We start from the raw sequence: 19547 nt of genomic DNA on the forward strand, positions 1-19547 counted from the left end.
GTGTGATGTGAACTCAGAACGAGGAGCGCACTTCACCTCACAAAAAGTAATGCAGTCGGATCTGCTGACAGCTAACCCTGCAAGCACCAGTTGGCACTAATTACCAACCAAAAGAAAAGGCTCTTGGACAGAGACCACACAGTTTCCCTTCGATGCCACAAGACAACCGAAAACCAATCTGGGGCTAGAGAGCCCTCCAGAAAGAAAATTACGGTTCACTAGCATCTGAAGGGGAAGAACAGAATGCATTTGCATAATTGTACCTGATGATTGGAAGAAGACGCGACAAACAGCAACAGGATCTGCAGCAAACCCCACCTGCTGAATGACTACAAGAAAAGATCTGAACCCCCCACCCCCCCAGGTCAGATGGCGTGGAAGGAATGGAAGGGCTGCACCTCCAATGGGAATCGCCACTCCGAGACCCCAAGCACAGATGGTGAGCTGCAACTGAAGCTCACCCAGTCACGGCACTTCTATTGGCAGGCATATCCTCCTACCCAGCAGGATAAGCCCAGGCCCTTGAACAACCAAGCAAAGCACAAAAAGCCAAAGGAAGTACTTGCCAGAATTTGGCCAAAAAACAGGGAAAGGATGATATACCTTTCTTTGAAGGAATACAATAAGATATTTCAATTCACACCACAGCTTTTCCCTTGACATTACAACATTCCCCAAGAGGGAATCAATAGTCATAATCACCCTTCCTCAAAGGGAAGGGACAGTGCAACATGAACTAGGTCATCCCGATCCCAGAAATCTCCCTACTATCCAGACAGGAGTGGGGCACAGTCACCAACCTATGAGGTTTTTTTCAGTGACATAACCAGTCGCTGGTGGCCACCTAGTTGGACAGTAAGGCCACCACAGCAACCAAGTATAGGGACGCCAGCGAAACGGTCCAGTCGACACCCATTTCCTTTCCCTCTGCAAGATCCCAGCTCCCCTAGGAAGCCCTGCAAGGAGTTGTACTGATTCATGAGAATCGAGGGTCCAGCCCGAGCAATGAATCTGCAAGGGACTATACCCTAGAGGCTTCCCCAAGAAGGGAATACCGAGCATAAGCCAAAATGAGAGGGGCCCATACAGGCCTACCCCTTCCCCATAGGGGGAAGAAACCCAACAATATCATTCTGGTATCCACCCCCAAAAGCGGAGTGAAGAGGAGCACATGGGGGTGGGGCTCACGGAGTGACTCCTACGTGGAAATGGGAGGAGCTCTGCTCAAGGAGTTCCTGCTCAACTTGGCAACCAGGGTGCTAAAAGAAGCTCCACTCTGAAAAGAGGACTGGCTGCGAAAACCTGTGAAACTTCTCCATCTTCCCGGCTCTGGATCCCTGGATCCAAGGTGACAAGCCACAGTGGTAACAGGCACATCATGGTCAGGCCCACAACAGATATCGTGGCCTTTGGCGAAGGACATCTTTTTACCAATGTGCCTACCCTGCACGAGTGGGGCCATAAAAGATGTCAATTCTATTAGGGGCTGGAACCTCTCATCGGCTAGCTCTCTCACAATCTCTCTTACTTCCAAGGCCAGATCCTTTGTAGGTAGTGGGGGAGGGAAGATTTACTTCCAGGACCCAATGTGACAGGGGTATCCTCCTTACACATTCCCTTTTCTTATGTGTCCCCTTGGGAGAGGGGTCTTGTCCTTAAAGTAGGTGCAGTGGAGTACAAAATAAAACACTCTGGAGTCACTATGTTCATGTCCAAAATTAATCTCACTGTTCAGTGATGATGAATGGCATAATAAAGCAAACTGCAGCACCACAGAATTCTTTTGTTTTCTTACAGTCTCTTTCCCGCTATCCGTGAAGAATTCGCATGTCAGGGCCAGGGAAACATGCATTCTCCAGAGCTTGGTTAAATGGAGCTCCCAGGTGGGCAGGATCTCTTTAGTCTGGTCAAAAAAAAACAAAACCCTTCCAATCTGATAAAAATGTTAAAGAGTCTATGGCACAAAGTAAATCTTCCCTTTCTCTCCCCAGGGTGGTGAGACACCGGATGCGCATCCACAGAGACTTTGGGTTTCCCTTACTCATGGTTAGGGATCCCCTTGAAGCAATCAGCTCTCTTTGCTTCAAACAGGAAGGAAGGACGGGCAGCCAAAACTTCCTCCTGGATCTTGAAATCAAAGTCTGCTTTCCCAACAGAATTTAACACCGGAGTTCCTCCTTGCAGCAGGTCACTGACACCCCCTTTCCTCTTAAAAGGGTTTGGAGGGCAGGTCTTCCCTAACCTGCACAGCCCCAGACACAGGGTTCCCTGTTCCCCGAGTCCCAGGTGGTAAACAGGCTCTCACAAGGCTCCTACCACTTAAAATCTTAAACCTGAAAAATAGGCCCAGAGGGAAAATCCTAAGCAGCCAGTGAGTGGACTAGATAAAGAAACCCTTCTCGGCCCGACCACCAAGAAGGGTTTGCCTGGCTCCCCTGTCTGGGCCTGAAAAATCAATTCAAGCAAAACATCTCTTTACATCCAAACTCTGTGCAAACCTAATGGAAGCTGCTATATAGACTCTCAGGGGGACGGCCATTCCAGACCCCTCAAAAGAGGGGCTATATTCAAATAGTAACCTCCCCCTCACACTAACCTGCACTCTATAAGCTGAACTAAAGGCTCATTCAGGTCTTAATGGTGATGAAACTTTAGGGTCCGTCACACAAGCATTCCTTAAATCTGCTGAGAGTGGCCTTCTTGGAGCCGGATATTTTCCTTTTGTATTTTAAATACAAATAGCACTGAAAAATGCTGTTCTGTGGGCTGCCACAGCAGTGAGGCAACACAAAAGTATAGAAACATTTAAAAGAATTCCAAAAATAGTTAAGAAAGGAATAAAGAAAAACAGAGAAGGGTACACATCCGTGCTATAGCCCAGACGAAAAAAGACTGAGGCATGAACTCCCATGCAAAAGCTCTACGAACTGGAAGGGTCCATTCGGCACCATCGGATGACATCACCCACATGTCATGGCTAATTCAGCCCTGCTTGTTGATGGAGAAAGGAGCATGCAAATTCCCAAAGTTAAATCGCAACACCAAGCCCTCACCCCAGTGTCTTATCACCAAGCTTTGCATTAATTTAAAACAGGTTCAAAAACCAGTGAGGCTGGTCATACAAAAGCATCAAAGGTACGACACAAAAAACTGGCTGCAAGCATGGTTCCTAATCATATACTCCAAAATAGCATCTCATTTTAAATAGATGTTTAGAAAATGTAAAAATTCTATAAAACAGCTATTACTTCAGAAAGCATTATGCAGTTTTGTTCCCCAGAGAGTGTGAGTACAGCTGTGCATGTTCAATTTGAGCTGGTCCTAACAGCTGACTTAGTGGACCACAAGTGGCAAAGGCTTAAGTTACACTGTCCTCAGGGAAACAATTGCCTCCTGCTCTTGTTATTACTTTCAAAACATATGAGCCATACTAGTAATGAATTCTAAATGTGGCTGTTTCTATTTATGGTAATTCATAGCAGGGTCCAAACAACAGTGTCGTCCCAACGCTTCGTCAGCACACCCAAAATATTAATGCCTCCGCTTCCAATGAGGCTCGTGGGTATCTGACTTTAGACTACCTTCAAATTACAAACAAACTGAGCAAACTCTGACTGTAACTGCTGGCATTAGCTCTCCATTAAGCTCTCGCACTAGTGCTTCCTTCCACAAAAATGGGATTCCAATAGCAGCAGAAATGTAACGATCTCCCAATTTCCAGGCTACCATGGGGCAGCTCTGGAGACATTCCACCACAGATTGAATTATTCCATTTCTGCTTTGGGTAATTTCACTGACTGACAAAGTTTACAAGCCCTTCTCAAACAAACAATTAGGAGTCCATTTTCAATCTTTTATTATTATTATTATTGGAACCCACCCTGAACTGTGGAGGGTGTGAGATATAGATATTTTTAAATAAAGGAGGTCCATTCTATTTTCAGCCGCTGTGTGGCTCAGCTAGTTAGCCAGATAAACATATCAGGCTAACTAGCAGGGCGTATTCAGTGGCACAGTCGCAGCACTGAAGATACCCTGTTATCTTAAAGTTAGCCAAATATCGGAGTTAGCCAGTTAACTTAACTGGCTAACTTCACTCCTGCCCGCCCATTGAACACTCCCATTTACGTTATCTGTCTAAATGGCTTTTGAATATGGACTTCAAAATAAATAAAACTCATCCACCTAACTTAGCTGGGTTATTCAGCAGTGCGGGTTAAGTAACGTGTTCCCGAATAACTTTAAACTGGACCTAGCCAAACAACTTATTTGGAGATCTCAATTCTCCCCTGGAACACCCCCAGAATGCTCCTACATTATACGTCTAAATTTTTAGCTAGATATAATGGCTTATTCAGCTAAAATTTAGACAGATAAATGCTAGGGATATTTAAAAACAGGCATTTATCCAGATAACTCAATATATTTTCTATTAACGAATTGCATACATTAACGTGACCATTAATGCAAAGAATTAAGACCACCTTTACAGGGTAATCAAGCAGGCAAGATGTTCGAGCGACTGTTATGTCAGTATTGATAGCAACTAACTAAATTATCCAGATAACTTCAGCGGGACATTTCTACTGAATATTCCCGATAATTTATCTGGCCAAAGTTAGCCGGATGAGTTATCTATTATCCGGATTTTTCTAAAATTGACATCTATGTTACTATGTTATATCTATCATGCACAAATTAATGAAAATGATGGCATGGGGAAGATTCTTTGGATCAAAACAACCAGTTCTGTTGATTGGATTGTGTAGGAAAAAGAGGAGGGAAGGAACACAAGGGAAAGGACAGAAATCAGAGCACAAGAAGAAAGAGCGGAGGCAACGGGGGAAGAGAGTCGGAGAAGACAAGAGACTGGGCACAAAGACTGGAAGAGGGGGGATGGGAGATGGTAAAGGAGAAAAAAAGAGAACAGGGAAATAAAAGGAGATAAAACAGATGGGGGAAAAAAGAAACACATAAGGAAAAAGACAAAAATAAAATATGAGGCAAAGGAAAGAGACAGACAAAAGAGAGACCATACAAAACGACTGGGAGAGAAGTAACCTAACTGGCTAATTTTTTTCAAAAATGCGCATGCACCCATAAACATGAGTATCAGCATGCAAGCAGTGCATAATCTTTAGAGGTGGCTTTTGAGTAAACGTCCCATGCGTATTAGCACCAGGACTTTAGTGCGCATATACTCACACAAAGGGAAAACCAGTTTTTTCTTGGAGAGAGGGAGAGGGGGAACACTGGAGGAGAGAATGTGACATTCTATATCTCTCCCCACTGTAAGAGGGGCACGGTGTTACATTGGTGCGCTACAGACCCTTGCACCCTGGCCATGGGGGAGGGCATGAAGAACTTGAACAGGTAAATATAAATCAGTTAATTTACTCTCTCAGACAATAGGAGGACCAGGGCACTAGAACATAAGAACATGCCTTACTGGGTCAGACCAAGGGTCCATCAAGCCCAGCATCCTGTTTCCAACAGTGGCCAATCCAGGCCATAAGAACCTGGCAAGTTCCCAAAAACTAAGTCTATTCCATGTAACCATTACTAATGGCAGTGGCTATTCTCTAAGTGAACTTAATAGCAGGTAATGGACTTCTCCTCCAAGAACTTATCCAATCCTTTTTTAAACACAGCTACACTAAATGCACTAACCACAACCTCTGGCAACAAATTCCAGAGTTTAATTGTGCATTGAGTGAAAAAGAACTTTCTCCGATTAGTTTTAAATGTGCCACATGAAGTTAGCAAGTAGCTCATTTAAAACAAATTGGAAAAATGTATTTTTCATTCAATGCATAATTAAGCTCCGGAATTCATTGCCAGAGGATGTGATTACGGCAGCTAGTGTAAACTGCATTTAAAAAAAAAGGTTTGGATAAGGTTTTTATGATTCAAACCCACCCTAAGATGAACGTGCCCCCTCTTACAGTGGTAGATAGATAGTGTCATATTCTCTCACTCTCTCTAAATATATTTATGGTAGTTCAGCAGTCTTGCAAATCCCTTAGACTTGCTCCTCATTAGGACTAGCAGTAAAGTTATGTGGATAACACACCGATGCGTGCCATGGCCAGCTTGTCTAAAATTCGGAGTTCTGCGCATGACTCTTGGGAATGCCCCACCCCCTTGTCCTTGACATGGGGATGTACTTCGTGGTTTCTTAAAAATTTGTACGTGGCCCACATGGGGCTGTTTTTGCACGAGCAACGTTTTTTAAAATCTACCTGTAAGAGAGAAAATAGCAGAATGAAGATAACAGAATGGAAAAAGCAGGGAACTAACATAAAAGGAGACAGACAATGAAAGATGGGAACAAAGAAATAAACAAAAAAAAGGATGAAGACAAATGCTGAGGAGTGAGGAAGAAGTGAGGAGAAAACAGCAAGATATGTTTTAGGGCTTGATTATTTTCCCAAGGGAGGGAAAGAAAGCCTTAGTAAAGCAGAGCCTTAGCTGCTTGTAACGTTCAAACCTCAAGCGAAAGCTTTTCAGACGTTTCTGCTGTAAACAGCAGTACATCTACGGGCACTGCAACTTGGGGAGGAGTCATTTTACTTTCCTGTGCCCCAGTTTTGCCATCTGCAAATTTGTAACATGACTCAGCTCTGTCTCCCCCTTCCCCCTCGGAAGATTCCATGCACGAGGGTTGTAAAGTGCTAGTCGCCGTTTTGGTCCCACAGAAGACTGGATGCTTACTGCACCCATGTAAAAATGCCACCATGTTAGGGCTTTCGAGACCGATGCCTTTGAAGATTTCTCGTGCTGGTTCAATGGAGCCCAGTACCACAACCTGCCAACCTTGCATGCTCAGTGTCACAGATGTGCTATCCACTCAGGTGACTGCACAAGGTGCCGTCCCCCTCCCCCCCCCCCCGCTATAAAGCACAGTTGGATCCTGTCCTGATGAAAAGCACTCCGTCAAGCCCAGTGATTGTGACTGCTACCATTACTGCTACTGATGCCAGAAAGGCAATGCAGTAGACACAGTTATATATCGAGCAATCTTCAGAAAACGCCTGCCTTGGTGGAAAGCCCCTGCAATTTTCAAAAAGAAAACACACACATATACCTTCTCTTTGAGAACTGCCTTGAGGGGAAAGGTACTCCGCAGAGATTTTGCGCCTGCTTTTTCCTATGACCACTTTCTCCCTGGAAAATAACATGCCTACGTTTGAAAATGTAACAGAGGTGCCTTTTTTTCCTTCCCCAGGACTTGCCTACCTTTAACTCAGCTAAAAGTATGCGTGCTGTTGCTCCCTTTTGCGCCAGGGAAGAGCTGAGCGATCTTCGACCAGTTGGTTTACCCAGTTAAATACATTTGGAAAATTGCCCTCATAAGGACCATAGGACACACCCCAAGTCATCCGGTTTCCATGCCTAAGTGGTTTACTTTTCTATTTTAGTTTTTTTCACTTTAGCGTGTGCTAACACACAAAACCAAACAACAAAATGAAATATTTTCCCTGAACATCCCTACTGTCCTTCAGAATTTTCTACAAGCCTTTAATAAACCCGACTAGCCTACACCATTTCTGACGACAGTGAATGCCACGTACTGACTGTGCACTAACTGAAGAAACGCTTTTTTTTTTTTTTATTTTTATTTGCTTTCAAACTGTTGCTGGTCTGTTTCATGCACTGCCTCCCTGTGCTACAATTACTCAAAAGGGTAAATAACCGTTCCCCATCCACTCATTCAACACCACCACTCATGATTTTATATCATGTCCCCTCTCAATTGTCTCTTTCTTTCCCGCGATGAAAAACCCTAACCTTTATCATTTCTATTGCCATTCCCTGCACCTCTTCTAGTTCTGCTGTGTCTTTTTATTTCATTAAATTGGTATTATGCTCTGGAACATCATACAACAATCAATTGTACATGATAGACAACAAAAGATAGCAATAAAAACAAGAGTACAGCTTTGCTTATGTCTTTTTTGAGATGGGATGATCAGAAAAGTAGGCAATTTTTAAGGTGTGGCCACAACATGGCTCCACAGGGAAGCATTATGAAATCTGAAGTTTTGTTTTCTATCCCTTCTGAATAATTATTAGCAGAATAATCACTAAAATTCAATTCGCTCTTTTGATCGCTGCTGCACCTTGAGCTCAGGATTTCGATGTATCACTCATAAGGACTCCAAGGAGCTCTTTCTCTGTGCTGTAATTCCAAATGTGGACATGCAGTTAGAATTATTTTAGTCCCTATATGCACCACTTTATACACATCCACATTAAAACTTCATCTACTGTTTAAATGTCCAGTTCTCAAATCTAGCCAGGTCCCTTCTACAATTCTTCACAGTCAGGTTGAGTTTTAATTACTTTATATATATATATGTTTGATTGTAATCCATTTCTGGAGCTGTCGCTAATTACGTGGTATATAAATTTATCAAATAAAATTTGAATAATTTTGTGTATTCTGCACATTTTATCACCTCTCTCATACTCCATTTTCCAGATAGTGAATGAATGTTTAACACTGATACTAGTGCAAATCCCTGGGACACTCCGATCTTCACATCTCTCCACTGGGAAAACTGATTGTGTTTCCTATCTTTTAACCTGTTACCAATCTACAGTAAAACATTACCTTCTTTCCCATAATTTTTTTAAGCTCCTGAGGAGTTTCTCATGAGGGACTTTATCAAATGCCTTCTGAAAATCAACTGGCTCATCCTTATGCACACCTTCAAGGAATTCTAATAGGTTAGTCAGGAATGGCATCCCTTTGTTGTATCCATACTGGCTCTTCCCCATTAGCTATGTTTATCCACATGCCTAGTAATTCTGTTCTTAACAATAGCTTCCACCATTTCACCTGGCATTGAAGTCAGACTCTCTGGTCTGTTTCCTGGATTGCCTTGGAGTCATTTTTAAAAATTGGCATATTCATTCCACAGGTACTGAGGAAGATTATAATGATAAAGTGCAGCTTACCAGTAGCAGATCTGCAATTTCATATTTGAGTTCCTTCAGAACTCTAGAGAGACTACCATCTGGTCTTGGTGATTTCCTATTGTTTAGTTTGTCAGTTTGTTCTAATAAATTTTCCAGTTTCAAAATAATTTGCTTCAGTTTATCTGGATCATCTCTAAAAAGATGATTCTAGTGTGAGTATTTGCACAACATCCTCTGTAATGAAGACCAAAGCAAACCATGTAGTCTGGGCTGTGGGTTAATTCTTTTACATCAGGAGGAAAAAAAGCACCACAGAAGAAATAGGCATTAGGAAGATCTAGCACAGATTGACATATATTTTACTTCTGACTGTGACATGTTCAACTTGGTGCTCAGTCATATGTCAGTTCCTTTATTTCTGGCACACTATGATACCAATCAGTTGCACTAGTACTATATGTACTAATGTGTTTTGAAAAACAAAAAAAGTGTGCCAACCTCATTGTGATTCACTTTAATTCTCTAATTTTTAAATATACTTTCATCTTGACATGCGCTCTGTTACTATCAGTTCATTTGCCTTTGAGGTGAGTGTGTGTGTTGGTTATTTTACAACTCAAGCTTTGTTGTTTAAACTTGGTAAATCTTAATATTTTTTTGTTTCCAATTCAAAATTTGATGGGCTCCTGAGTCCGCTACACGCTAGGAAATGCTATATTATGGACTTAATGAAGTTAGTAAACAGTACAGTTAAAACAAATTGAAAATTATTTTTCTCTCAACAAACAATTAAGCTCTGGAATTCATTACCAGAGGTTATGTTAAGGGCAGTTAGTGTAGCTGGGTTTAAAAAAGGGTTGGAAAAGTTCCTTGAGAAGTCCATAAATCGTTATTAGCCAGGTAGACTTGGAGAAAGCCACCGCTTCTCCTGTGGCTTTAGCAGCATGGGATCTATCTACTGTTTGGGATCTAGCCAGGTACTTGTGACCTGGATTGGCCATTCTTGGAAACAGAATACTGGGCTTGATGGACCCTGGGTCTAACCTAGTATGGCAATTCTTATATCTGGAACTGAACCAAAAAGTGACCATCATATAACAGACGCAGGATTTCATAATCTTTATGTACCAGAATCCACTGTACATATATATTTGCAGATGAATAGCATCTCAAAATATAATCATCGGTCATGTAACTCTTCTTTTTTAGTGACAGCAAGTGAAAAAAAAATCGAAAGGTACTTAACCTGGTGGAGTAAAATTCACAAGACAAATTCAAAATCCATACAACCCGACACTGCTCCAGTCTCCTCTGCATCAGGACTGTGAAGCGGCTTTTCAACTCGGTGTTTCCCACTCTGAGGTTTTGTTAGTATATTGGTATATTAATGCTTAATAAGCCACAGCATAGATTATCTTTTTAAATAAAAATTCGTCAACACATTCATCGCTGAACGAGAAGCAAACGGCTCTGGGGGGGGAAAAAAAAAAAGCCAGCCGCGGGTGCCTTTCATGCAGAGAAACCGCTGGACTGATCACCGCGAGCCTCACCCTGCAAGGACTTAAGGCTTGGACGCTGCTCCTGAAACCCTGCGCGCGCGGGGGGTAAAAAAAAAAAAAAAAAAACCCGCACGAGCAACGCTGAATCGATTTCTCGGAACTCGGCCGCTGTTGAATGAAATCTCCTTGGCAACCGCGCCAGTAGAGCGCATCCCCTCCCTCCCGGATCCGAAACGCTAATTCGAACCGGGCTGGGGGAAAGAATGAGCCGACCCTGCCCCGCTGCCCTCCCCCCAGCCCAGAATGAGCAGCAGGACGAGAAGCTCACCTCCGGGGCACGTGCAGACGCGCAGAGAGGGGAGGCTGCACCCGCCGCCTCAGCCTGCTCTTCCACCTCCGAGGGGTTGTTTTTTTTTTTTTCTTTCTCCCCGGGCGGGATAGGGGGAGGTGAGCCGGGAAGGGCCGCGCGCTGTGCAGAAGCGTCTCTCTCCCTCTCGCCCGCTCCGCCGGCGCCTCTCCCGCCGCTCCGTCACGTGCCTCAGCAGCTGGAGCCGCCGCCGAAGCCCCGAGGAGGCGCGCGCACACGGGACCTGCAGGGAGGGCGGCGCAGGTGCATGGCTCCAGGCCGCACCTGCCGCGGCAGGGAGGGAAGAGGAGAAATTGCGGATGCAGCACTGTACCCGCAGGAGCAAGGCGGCAAGCCACAGGTGCGCCTCCCCAGTTCCTCACTGTGCCTCCAAGAGCGGCGGCAAGGAGGGAAGGGCATACTGCAGATGCGTCTTCCAAGTGCTGAATTGTACCCGGAGAAGGGAGGGTGCTCTGCAGGTGTCACCGTGGCTGCAGGAGGAGAGAGGGAAGGGCGCACTGCAGGTGTCACCGTACCTGCAGGAGGAGAGAGGGGAGGGCGCACTGCAGATGCCCTTCCCAAGTGCTATGTTTGAGGTGTAGCAGTAAGGAGGAGCGAGATACACTGCAAACACCCTCCCTATAGCTATGCTTTTCCAGCAGGAGCGACAGCAGAGAGGGGAGGACAAACTATGTTTATCTCCCTAGTGTTAAACTGCAGCTGCAAGAGTAGCAGCAGCAGAGAGAGAGAAGGATAAACTGTGCAAGTCCTCGCTAGTGTTAAACTGTACCTCCAGAAGCAAGAGTGGGGGGAGGACACATTACAGGTGTCTCTCCTTAGTGCTAAACTAGTACAGCGAGGGCGGCAACAGGAAGAGAGGATACATAGCAGGTGCACATATCCCTGTGCCACCTGTATCTGCAGGAGCAACAGATGGGAGGGGTGGATACACTACAAATGTGCATCACCTGCAGGAGCAGCATCAAGGATGGGAGGCAGCAAAGGGACTGGGCACACTGCACAGGGTGTGGAGGGTATACCGAAGGTACTTTCCCTGTACATTGTACACTGCACTAAGTTGTACTTTATTGATGACCTTAGGGAAGGAGAAACTGAGGTGGATACATGATAGGGAGAATATATTGTGTGTCCTCTCCCTGCAGAATTTGCTGCATCGTACCTGCAGAAGCAGCCACAGGGGATTAGGAGTGGGGAAGGGATTTTTTGCATCAGGCTGGGGTGATATGAAGTAGCATCCTAGTTTTGTGTGCTCTGCAAATGCCCTGCTATTCCTGCAGGATGAAGTAGGTACTGAATATATCTTAGGAGGGTTCAGCATGCTGACTGCTGAAAGGTATTAATAATGCAGAAGAAGTAACCTTTTTCATTGAAAGGTGGTTGTAGAACTAGAGACCATGATATGAAGCTCCATGGGTTAGACTCAAGAACAACAGGAATTTTTTTTTTTTTCAAGGAAAGAGTAGTTGATGCCTGAAATGCCCTCTCAGAATGTGTAGTGGAAGCTAAAATGGTAACAAACTTTAACAGCTATGTGATAAACTCAGCTCATCCTTACTTGTAAAATGTGGACAACAGAAGCATGAGCTAGTGGCACCACAGGACATAGTGGTTAGCAAAAGAATAACTTGCACAGGGTTGGAGGAGAGTTGAATACAACCCTAACTTATTATGCTTCCAAGAAGTTATTGGGGTAACCTACACAGGACAATGGTTATTTTCCTAACACTAGCGGCAAGACTGCATTGGGCTTCTGAGAAGACACTGGGGTAATGTGTATTGTGTGGCTACAATTAAAATCCAAACTTCAATGAGCTTATGGAAGCAAGGTGTTTTGTACAATGTTTTCAGTAGTTTTTGGTATCTGTGTGAATTATTAGAAAACTTGGTAATAAAACAGTGATGGGTTCTGTAAGAATCATATCGGATGATGACAAGGCCTGAAATTGCCTACCAGTGAGGTTGCTAGAGATCAGTATTTTAACAGATTCTGGGCAGACTGGATAGGCCAATTTGGTCTTTTTCTGCTATCACTTCCTATTTTACTATGGGCCTGTGTATAAGGCTTTTCCCCATAGATACAGAATGGTGAAAAAACCATAATCAATCAGGCCCTATATTTGCCCGAGGAATATCAGTGGAAGAAATGGTATTTGAACCCTGGTTCCCAACCCATTGCTCTAGCCAGTAGGCCAGTTCTGATTTAGCATGCAAGTTGTGCATATACCTTTTGAAAACATAAAGGTATATGCATACCTGATAATACAGATTGGGTAGTAGCAACAAAAGCCATAATATAATTTAAATATTCTTGGGACAAGCTCTTAGAGCAAAAGGCATTGTACCTAGTCTTGAACCAGAGTGAGCTCAGTTTAGGGCTGGTGTGCAAAGCCACAGAACAGCTCTGAGAAATCTAGCTGAGACTACTGCTAGCCTGGTGCATGGCCCTACCCCTGAGGATCCAGACTGATCCCTAACGGATTCAAAAGGTACAGTGGGACACCTAGAAGGTGTTCCCAGCATTTAAGTGGTTTGGAGACCAAGTGATGGTGTGGGATCTTATTGAAAGACCTGTGAATTCGGAATCCTGTGTATATTAATGTGAGGTGAAAGTATTGAAACTCTCTGTTAAGTCTGTAAGCAGAAGTTGTGCCTCAAATCTTGACTGTGTTTGTCCATGAAGAAGAATTACTATGGAAACTGACATGGATTTAAGCTGTGCCCCTAACAATGAGTGCTATTGAAACTTGATTGAAGATACCTGTTTCTTTGTACCACAGTGCATCATAAGTGTTATTACCTGATCAAATAATAAACCAGTATTTAGAAACCATGCTCAGTGTGTGTGTACTGCAGGGCAACAGAAATGATAAAGGGGATGCAGCATCTCTCCTATGATGAGAGGCTATGTAGGCTGGGCCTCTTCAGCTTGGAAAAGAGAAGACTGAGAGGGGACAGGATAGAAGTTTACAAAATCATGAGTGGGGTGGAATGGATAAATAAAGGATAGTTGTACTAAAACAAGGGGACACTCGATAACAACCAGAAGATTCAAAACAAATTATAGAAAAGTACTTTTTTACTCAGTGCACTATCAAGCTGTGCAATTGTAGGGTAAACGCTACTGAGCCTAAACAAGGATGTGCATCATTGAACTTGAGGCCTGCTGCTATGCACACAGACTGAACCAAAGTGCATGCCCAAGCAGCACAAAGATGGCATCTTCAGCCACGTGATGATCTTGGCAATTTCATATGAGACTATGATTCACAAAGAAGAGAGGAAACTGCGATTCTATTTCCATATTGGCCATTTGTCAACACCTTCTCAATGTGAGAGAAGAACCTTGGACAAGAACTGTGCATATGTCCTTTGTGAAAAACTTTGTATCCAGCCGTAAGACCAGCTATGAACAGATGGATATTGTTCAGCACATGTCTGCTGATGAACTTTATGAGAATATTTATTCATATGCTTCTGCACTCATACTTCATTGGTATTCCACCAATCCTGTCTATAGAAGGTGTTTACATCCAATCAAGATCAACACTGGATCCTGTGGAACTGAATATGCAATGAGATTCCGAACAGAGAAAAGGACTCTGAATTATATAGACTGTGGATTATCCCAGAACATTTTCCAGAAGGGATTACCCCAGAGGATTATCCCAAAGATCATCTGTTTAGGGATATTTGACTGCTGCAGTGAACCTGCAAATAAGATTGAGTTTCATACTCAGCAACCTGCTCTGTAACTGTGAAGCAGAAGCTTTGCCAACTTATCCTTTGGCAAGCTCCTTTACCCTGTTTCTTCTGTCATATATATATCACAGAGATGTCTGTGGGTTCTAAATGTCATCTGCCACACGGCTTGCTGGATTCATCCCGTGGTGTTGAAACAGATCCTGACTTCTGTAGGAGTTTGACCCAACTGGTTAAGGGTGAGAAAACTGGCTTAATTACTTTTCAGCTGAGTTAATTAGTTTTGGCAACTGTGTAATTATTTAAGTGCAAAGTTGGGCTTTCACTACAGTGGTTTGTGCTGTGAAACTGTAACAAACTAAAACCAATAAGAAATATATGTACCATATTAAACCTTTTATACTTAATGCTGCTACAAAAAAACTGATTACTTCACAAAAAAAGAGTATGGAACTGCTCCCTTAAAACTAATGAATTCGCATCATATGGTTATCAGATTAAATTCTTTTAATCAATTGTAGTTATCAACATGAGATAATCCTAAAGAATCTGTTACCAGAGGACACGATAAAGATAACAAGCGTAGAGAGGTTTGAAGAAGTTCCTGGAGGAAAAGTCCATGACACATTATTAGATGGACTAAAGAAAGAATTGCTATCCCAGGGCATGAATATCAGGAATGAGATCTACTTTATGGGATCTGCCAGGTTCTTTCAACTTGGATTGGTCACTGTGGGAGACAGAGCTTGATGGATCTTGGTCAGATCCAGCATGGGACTTGTGTAATATTCCAGGAACTGTATATTCTGCCTTCCAGAGTTTAATTCTTCCCAGAGTAAAGCTGCTTGGGTCATACTCCTAGATCAACCAGGAAAGAAAAGTTTGACCTGCAATTTTCTTGTATATTTTTCTTGCTTTGGAGGTAAAAAAAAAATGTAGCTTTCCTTCATAGTTAGTAAGATGGGGGGGGGGGGGGAAATAGAGTTTAATTATTGCTGAGACTCAAGCTTGTATTTTCTGAGTTTATTGCTTGAAATGTGAAGTATAAATTCACTCCGTAATTAACAGCTTGGCAGTAGTCCTCTGCATAAGCAGAGAGCCACACCCTGCAAAATTGTTGTCCTAAAGCTTTGAAAATAATTTGTAATCCACTCCTTGTTTTACACTTGCAAAAGAAGAAAGAAGATTGTGTTTTTCTTGTGAAATTTTCATACAGACTGAACTCCCATGCCCAATAGTTTTAGGGCAACTCAAAGGGACTGCAGGCATTTATTGATGGGTGCCATTACTACTTTGTTGAGACTGCCTATGCCTGTTGTCAAACTGATCAGACCACTGGTGCTTCATTAGTAGGTTGCTTGGCAGAAGGATGCAAGACTGGACTTACGAGTGACTCTGCACTATGCCATCTAGAGACCCTAAGGCTTTCATGGATACCCTTAAGCAGAAATTTGGGGAACCCGAAACCTCACAGAACCAGCTTCTGCTCCAGTTTCTACAAAGGAACCACTGCCTGTTAGAGGTGCTTCATACACTACTACTAACTTTCTCTCTGCCTTTTTGCCTGCAGGAAACCAGCACATACTGTTGCCTACAGCTGTGAAGGTGCCACCTGCAGAAAGCACTACTGCTTTTACCAAGCCTGGCATAGAATCGTAGAGGCTCATATTCAAAAGCTTTAGGACAGCTAACTCAGAAGTTAGCCAGCTAATAAGTTAGGTGGGTAGAATTTAACAGGATAAGTTAGGGGCATTCTGGGGGCGTAACTGGGAGGAATTGACTTAGCCAGCTAAGTCTGGTTGGGCCAAAAAGCTACCTTAAAGTTAACCAGCTATAGTTAGCTGGCTAACTTTAAGATAACTGGCTATATACCTCCAAAGTTAGCCAGATAAGTTTATCCGGCTAACTTTGCTATCCGTACTGTATCTGAATATGGATCTCACTATGTACAGAGCTCTTTGATGGCACCAGATAATAACTCCAAGAATACATTAACCAAAGCCGTACCTGGATTTAGAATAGTCCACCCTACTTACGAAATGAGGTGGACAAGACAAAGTCCACAAACTACCGCTTAGAGGTAGAGCCTAGACTGGTGGTGGCCACTAAAAGACTGCCCAGCCTTGCTGAACTTTAAAGGTTCACCAAAGCTGGTTGAGAAATTTAGAGGAAACCAAGTCAAGTGACCATACCTGAGTTTGAACCCCCCATTTCCAGTTAGTCATTCAGCCAAGACAGCCTGCCTGGAATTCAGCCGTGGAAGAGATGAAACCAGCTGTTGCCAGTAGCTTTGCACCTATAGGAGGCACTCCACAATGCTCCTTGCTGGAGAACAAGCTGGACCCTGCTCCTGATATTTTGAAGCCCATCTCTAACCATGAGTCAGAATGGGACACTTCTGACCTAGCTGGGATTATTGTACAAGTGAAATAGAAGATACAGAACGTCCAGACACTTCTGGACAGGACTGGTACCTTTGTCCCTGTTGTAGCTCGTCCTATGGAGCCTGCAGTTACCAAAGACATCAGTCTGCAGCTTGTATTTAAACAAATGAGTGACTGTGACTTTGATAAAGATGTATTTGTATGTATTTATTGATTTATATTCCACCTTTTAGCCACTTCAAAGTGGATTACATACAGATGAATCATGCTTCAAGAAAAGCTGGCTGGTGATCTCGTGCCTGTAAGAATTGCTTTTCTGTTTGGGTGTGTAGTCCCAAATGCCTCTATTCAGGACATCATATCTGACACTACAGAAGACGCTCCAGTTGAAGCTTTAATGGACTCTCTGCCCACGGGTGAATCTGTAGCTAAAGCTTCACCACACCTGCTCGAGACAACTCGGCCTTGACTTAGTATTTGAGACAGCCCAGTCTGCTCTTGGTCCAGTTAAGAGAGATGCTGCCATGGGAAAGGAAGGTGGGTTTAACAGAGACTGCTGAGGACATGGTGTGATTGCAGGGGTTCAGAAAGCCTGAAAGGAGACTGCTGGGAACAGACCAGCTGAGGTGGTGGTGGTGGGGGTTTTTTATTGTGCTAAGACATTGAGATGAGACTACTAGGGTCAGGGTGAGACATAGAGCTGTTGGGGGTTGAAAGAGACTGAGATAAGACTGTTAAGATCATGGTGGGAGTGGGTGGTTGAGATAGACAAGACACAAAGTCCCCTGGGGACAGTAGAGTGTGAAGGAATGAGGGTCTGAGCTGATATTAAAAAACTAAAGACTTGGCTAAACTAAAGACTTGGCTCTTCCTGCAAGCATTCCCAGAGAGCTAAGATCTAGAAGAAAAAACAAACCCTGTCCTTTTGTTCTAATGTATTTATCCTTATGCCTTATTTATCCAAGATTATAAATTGCCTTATTTATATGTTTATAGTTGAACCTAGTTAGTTTGTTTTTCTTATTTACTTAGACCACATTTTCTGTTTTTTGTTCCAAGATTTGTTCCATGTAAACTGCCACCCGGCAGTAGTTATTACTGTTAACTGTGAACCGGAGTGATATGTATTGTATACAGGAACTCCGGTATATAAAAACAATAAATAAATAAATAAATAATATTGCTGTTTCTCTACTGTTACCATGGAGTTTGGGATATTTCAAATATGTTTGTGTGACACTTGATGGTAGGTGGCAGGATGCGGAGTGGAGGAGCAGCAGGCTCTGAACCAGGGAAGCCAGCGTTCAAATCATAACACTCCTTGTGATCTTGGGCAAGTCCCTTCACCCTCCATTGCTTCAGATACAAACTTAGGACCTTAATTTACTAAGGCTTTCTCCCATTTGTGTCTATGGGAAAAAATGCTGAGTAAATGAGGGCCTTAGATTATAGACCCTTGGGGGGGACAAGGAGATATCTCAGTACCAGAATGTAACTCACCTTGAGCAATGAGTGAAAATGCATGAGCTAAATATAAATTTTGTCAACGAGCAAGGGAAGTTGGATATTTTTTGACAATAGCCTCACTAGTTTTGGTGACTGTATATATATGTTGCAAAACTTGCTGGTAAGAAGTGGAAGACAGCCTGAATTTTGAATTAAGCATCACCATAGAACCAACTGGGTTGGTGTTAGTAGGCTCATGGTGCCCAGTTACAATCCAGTAAGGTGATAAGAAGAAAATAAGGGGCAGATAAAGAGAGCATAAACAAACAGCACTTCAGGTCATGGGATAGCCAGGCTTGTATCGGCAGACATTACTGTTAGGAAAGCTCTGTGTTAGAGCTGGGAGTTAGCAATCTGTTGTCTATGGAGTGCAGGAGTTAGCAATCTGTTATCTTCGGTGTGAACAAACTGCTTGGGAGACAGCAGTCTGTAGGTATTTGTGGGTGGATCCTTGGACCAGTGGCAGACAACCACACCCTCGAGGGAAGATCCCGAGAGGAACCACCGGTCAGGCTTAGAGTATGGAGGCAGACACACACTAGTTTTTTTATTAAGCAGTATACTGAACCACCAGAGATGGCAGTAGTGAGTTGGAATGCCCGGCTGGGCTGCAATCCCTCAGATACTGGAATAGCGATCCCTGGAGGCTGAGCTGGAGAGAAACTGAAATATAGTGAGTAGGCAGGGTATGCAAAGTTCATATACCGAACCAGATGGTAACACTCACACACTGACTCACAGAAGCCCAGGAGCTGGAAGGTATAGGCCCTCGAGAAGCGAGCACCTGTTCCAGGGAAAGCTCTGAACTCACTGAAGTAGTTTGGCAGTGAAGACATCCAGGCAGAAGGGAATTCGGCAACAAGTCCGGGAACATAGGTCCTCGAGGAGCGAGTACCGGTTCCAGACTGACTTGAAAAACAAGAAGAGAGCGAGGCACCCGAGGAGCGGGTACCCCTGGTAAGTCCAAGGAGGCAGAGTAGCTCAGATAGAATGAATCCTTATCCTTGCTAACTCGATGTGTTAGCAAATACTGAGACCTTAAATATCCATCGTGGGTGATGTCATCTTTGGGGGACGCCCCCGAGGTTCGCGCCATTTGCCAGTACTTCTGTCAGGGCTGCGCGCACGCCCCTAGGCCTCTCAGGAACATGGCGGTTAGCAGCATGG

The 19547-nt window shown here is 43.6% G+C and overlaps 1 protein-coding gene across 5 annotated transcripts in view; it reads right to left on the reverse strand.

Moving 5' to 3' along the window:
- KLHL32 (kelch like family member 32) overlaps positions 1 to 11142 on the reverse strand; it is a 502881-nt gene extending 491739 nt beyond the window's left edge. Inside the window, exons 1-2 of one of the 5 annotated variants that reach the window (XM_029595390.1) lie at positions 10753 to 11142; positions 10172 to 10282 (exon numbers count right to left, since the gene is read on the reverse strand). The gene's annotated coding sequence lies outside the window, so the exon portion shown is untranslated. Of the gene's footprint in view, positions 1 to 10171; positions 10433 to 10752 lie in introns of those variants that run through there. The other 4 variants (XM_029595391.1, XM_029595392.1, XM_029595393.1 and 1 more) reach the window with 4 other exon arrangements.
- Positions 11143 to 19547: the final 8405 nt, after the last annotated feature.

This window comes from Rhinatrema bivittatum, chromosome 3, assembly GCF_901001135.1.
Source record: "Rhinatrema bivittatum chromosome 3, aRhiBiv1.1, whole genome shotgun sequence".
Classification (NCBI taxonomy): Eukaryota; Metazoa; Chordata; class Amphibia; order Gymnophiona; family Rhinatrematidae; genus Rhinatrema; species Rhinatrema bivittatum.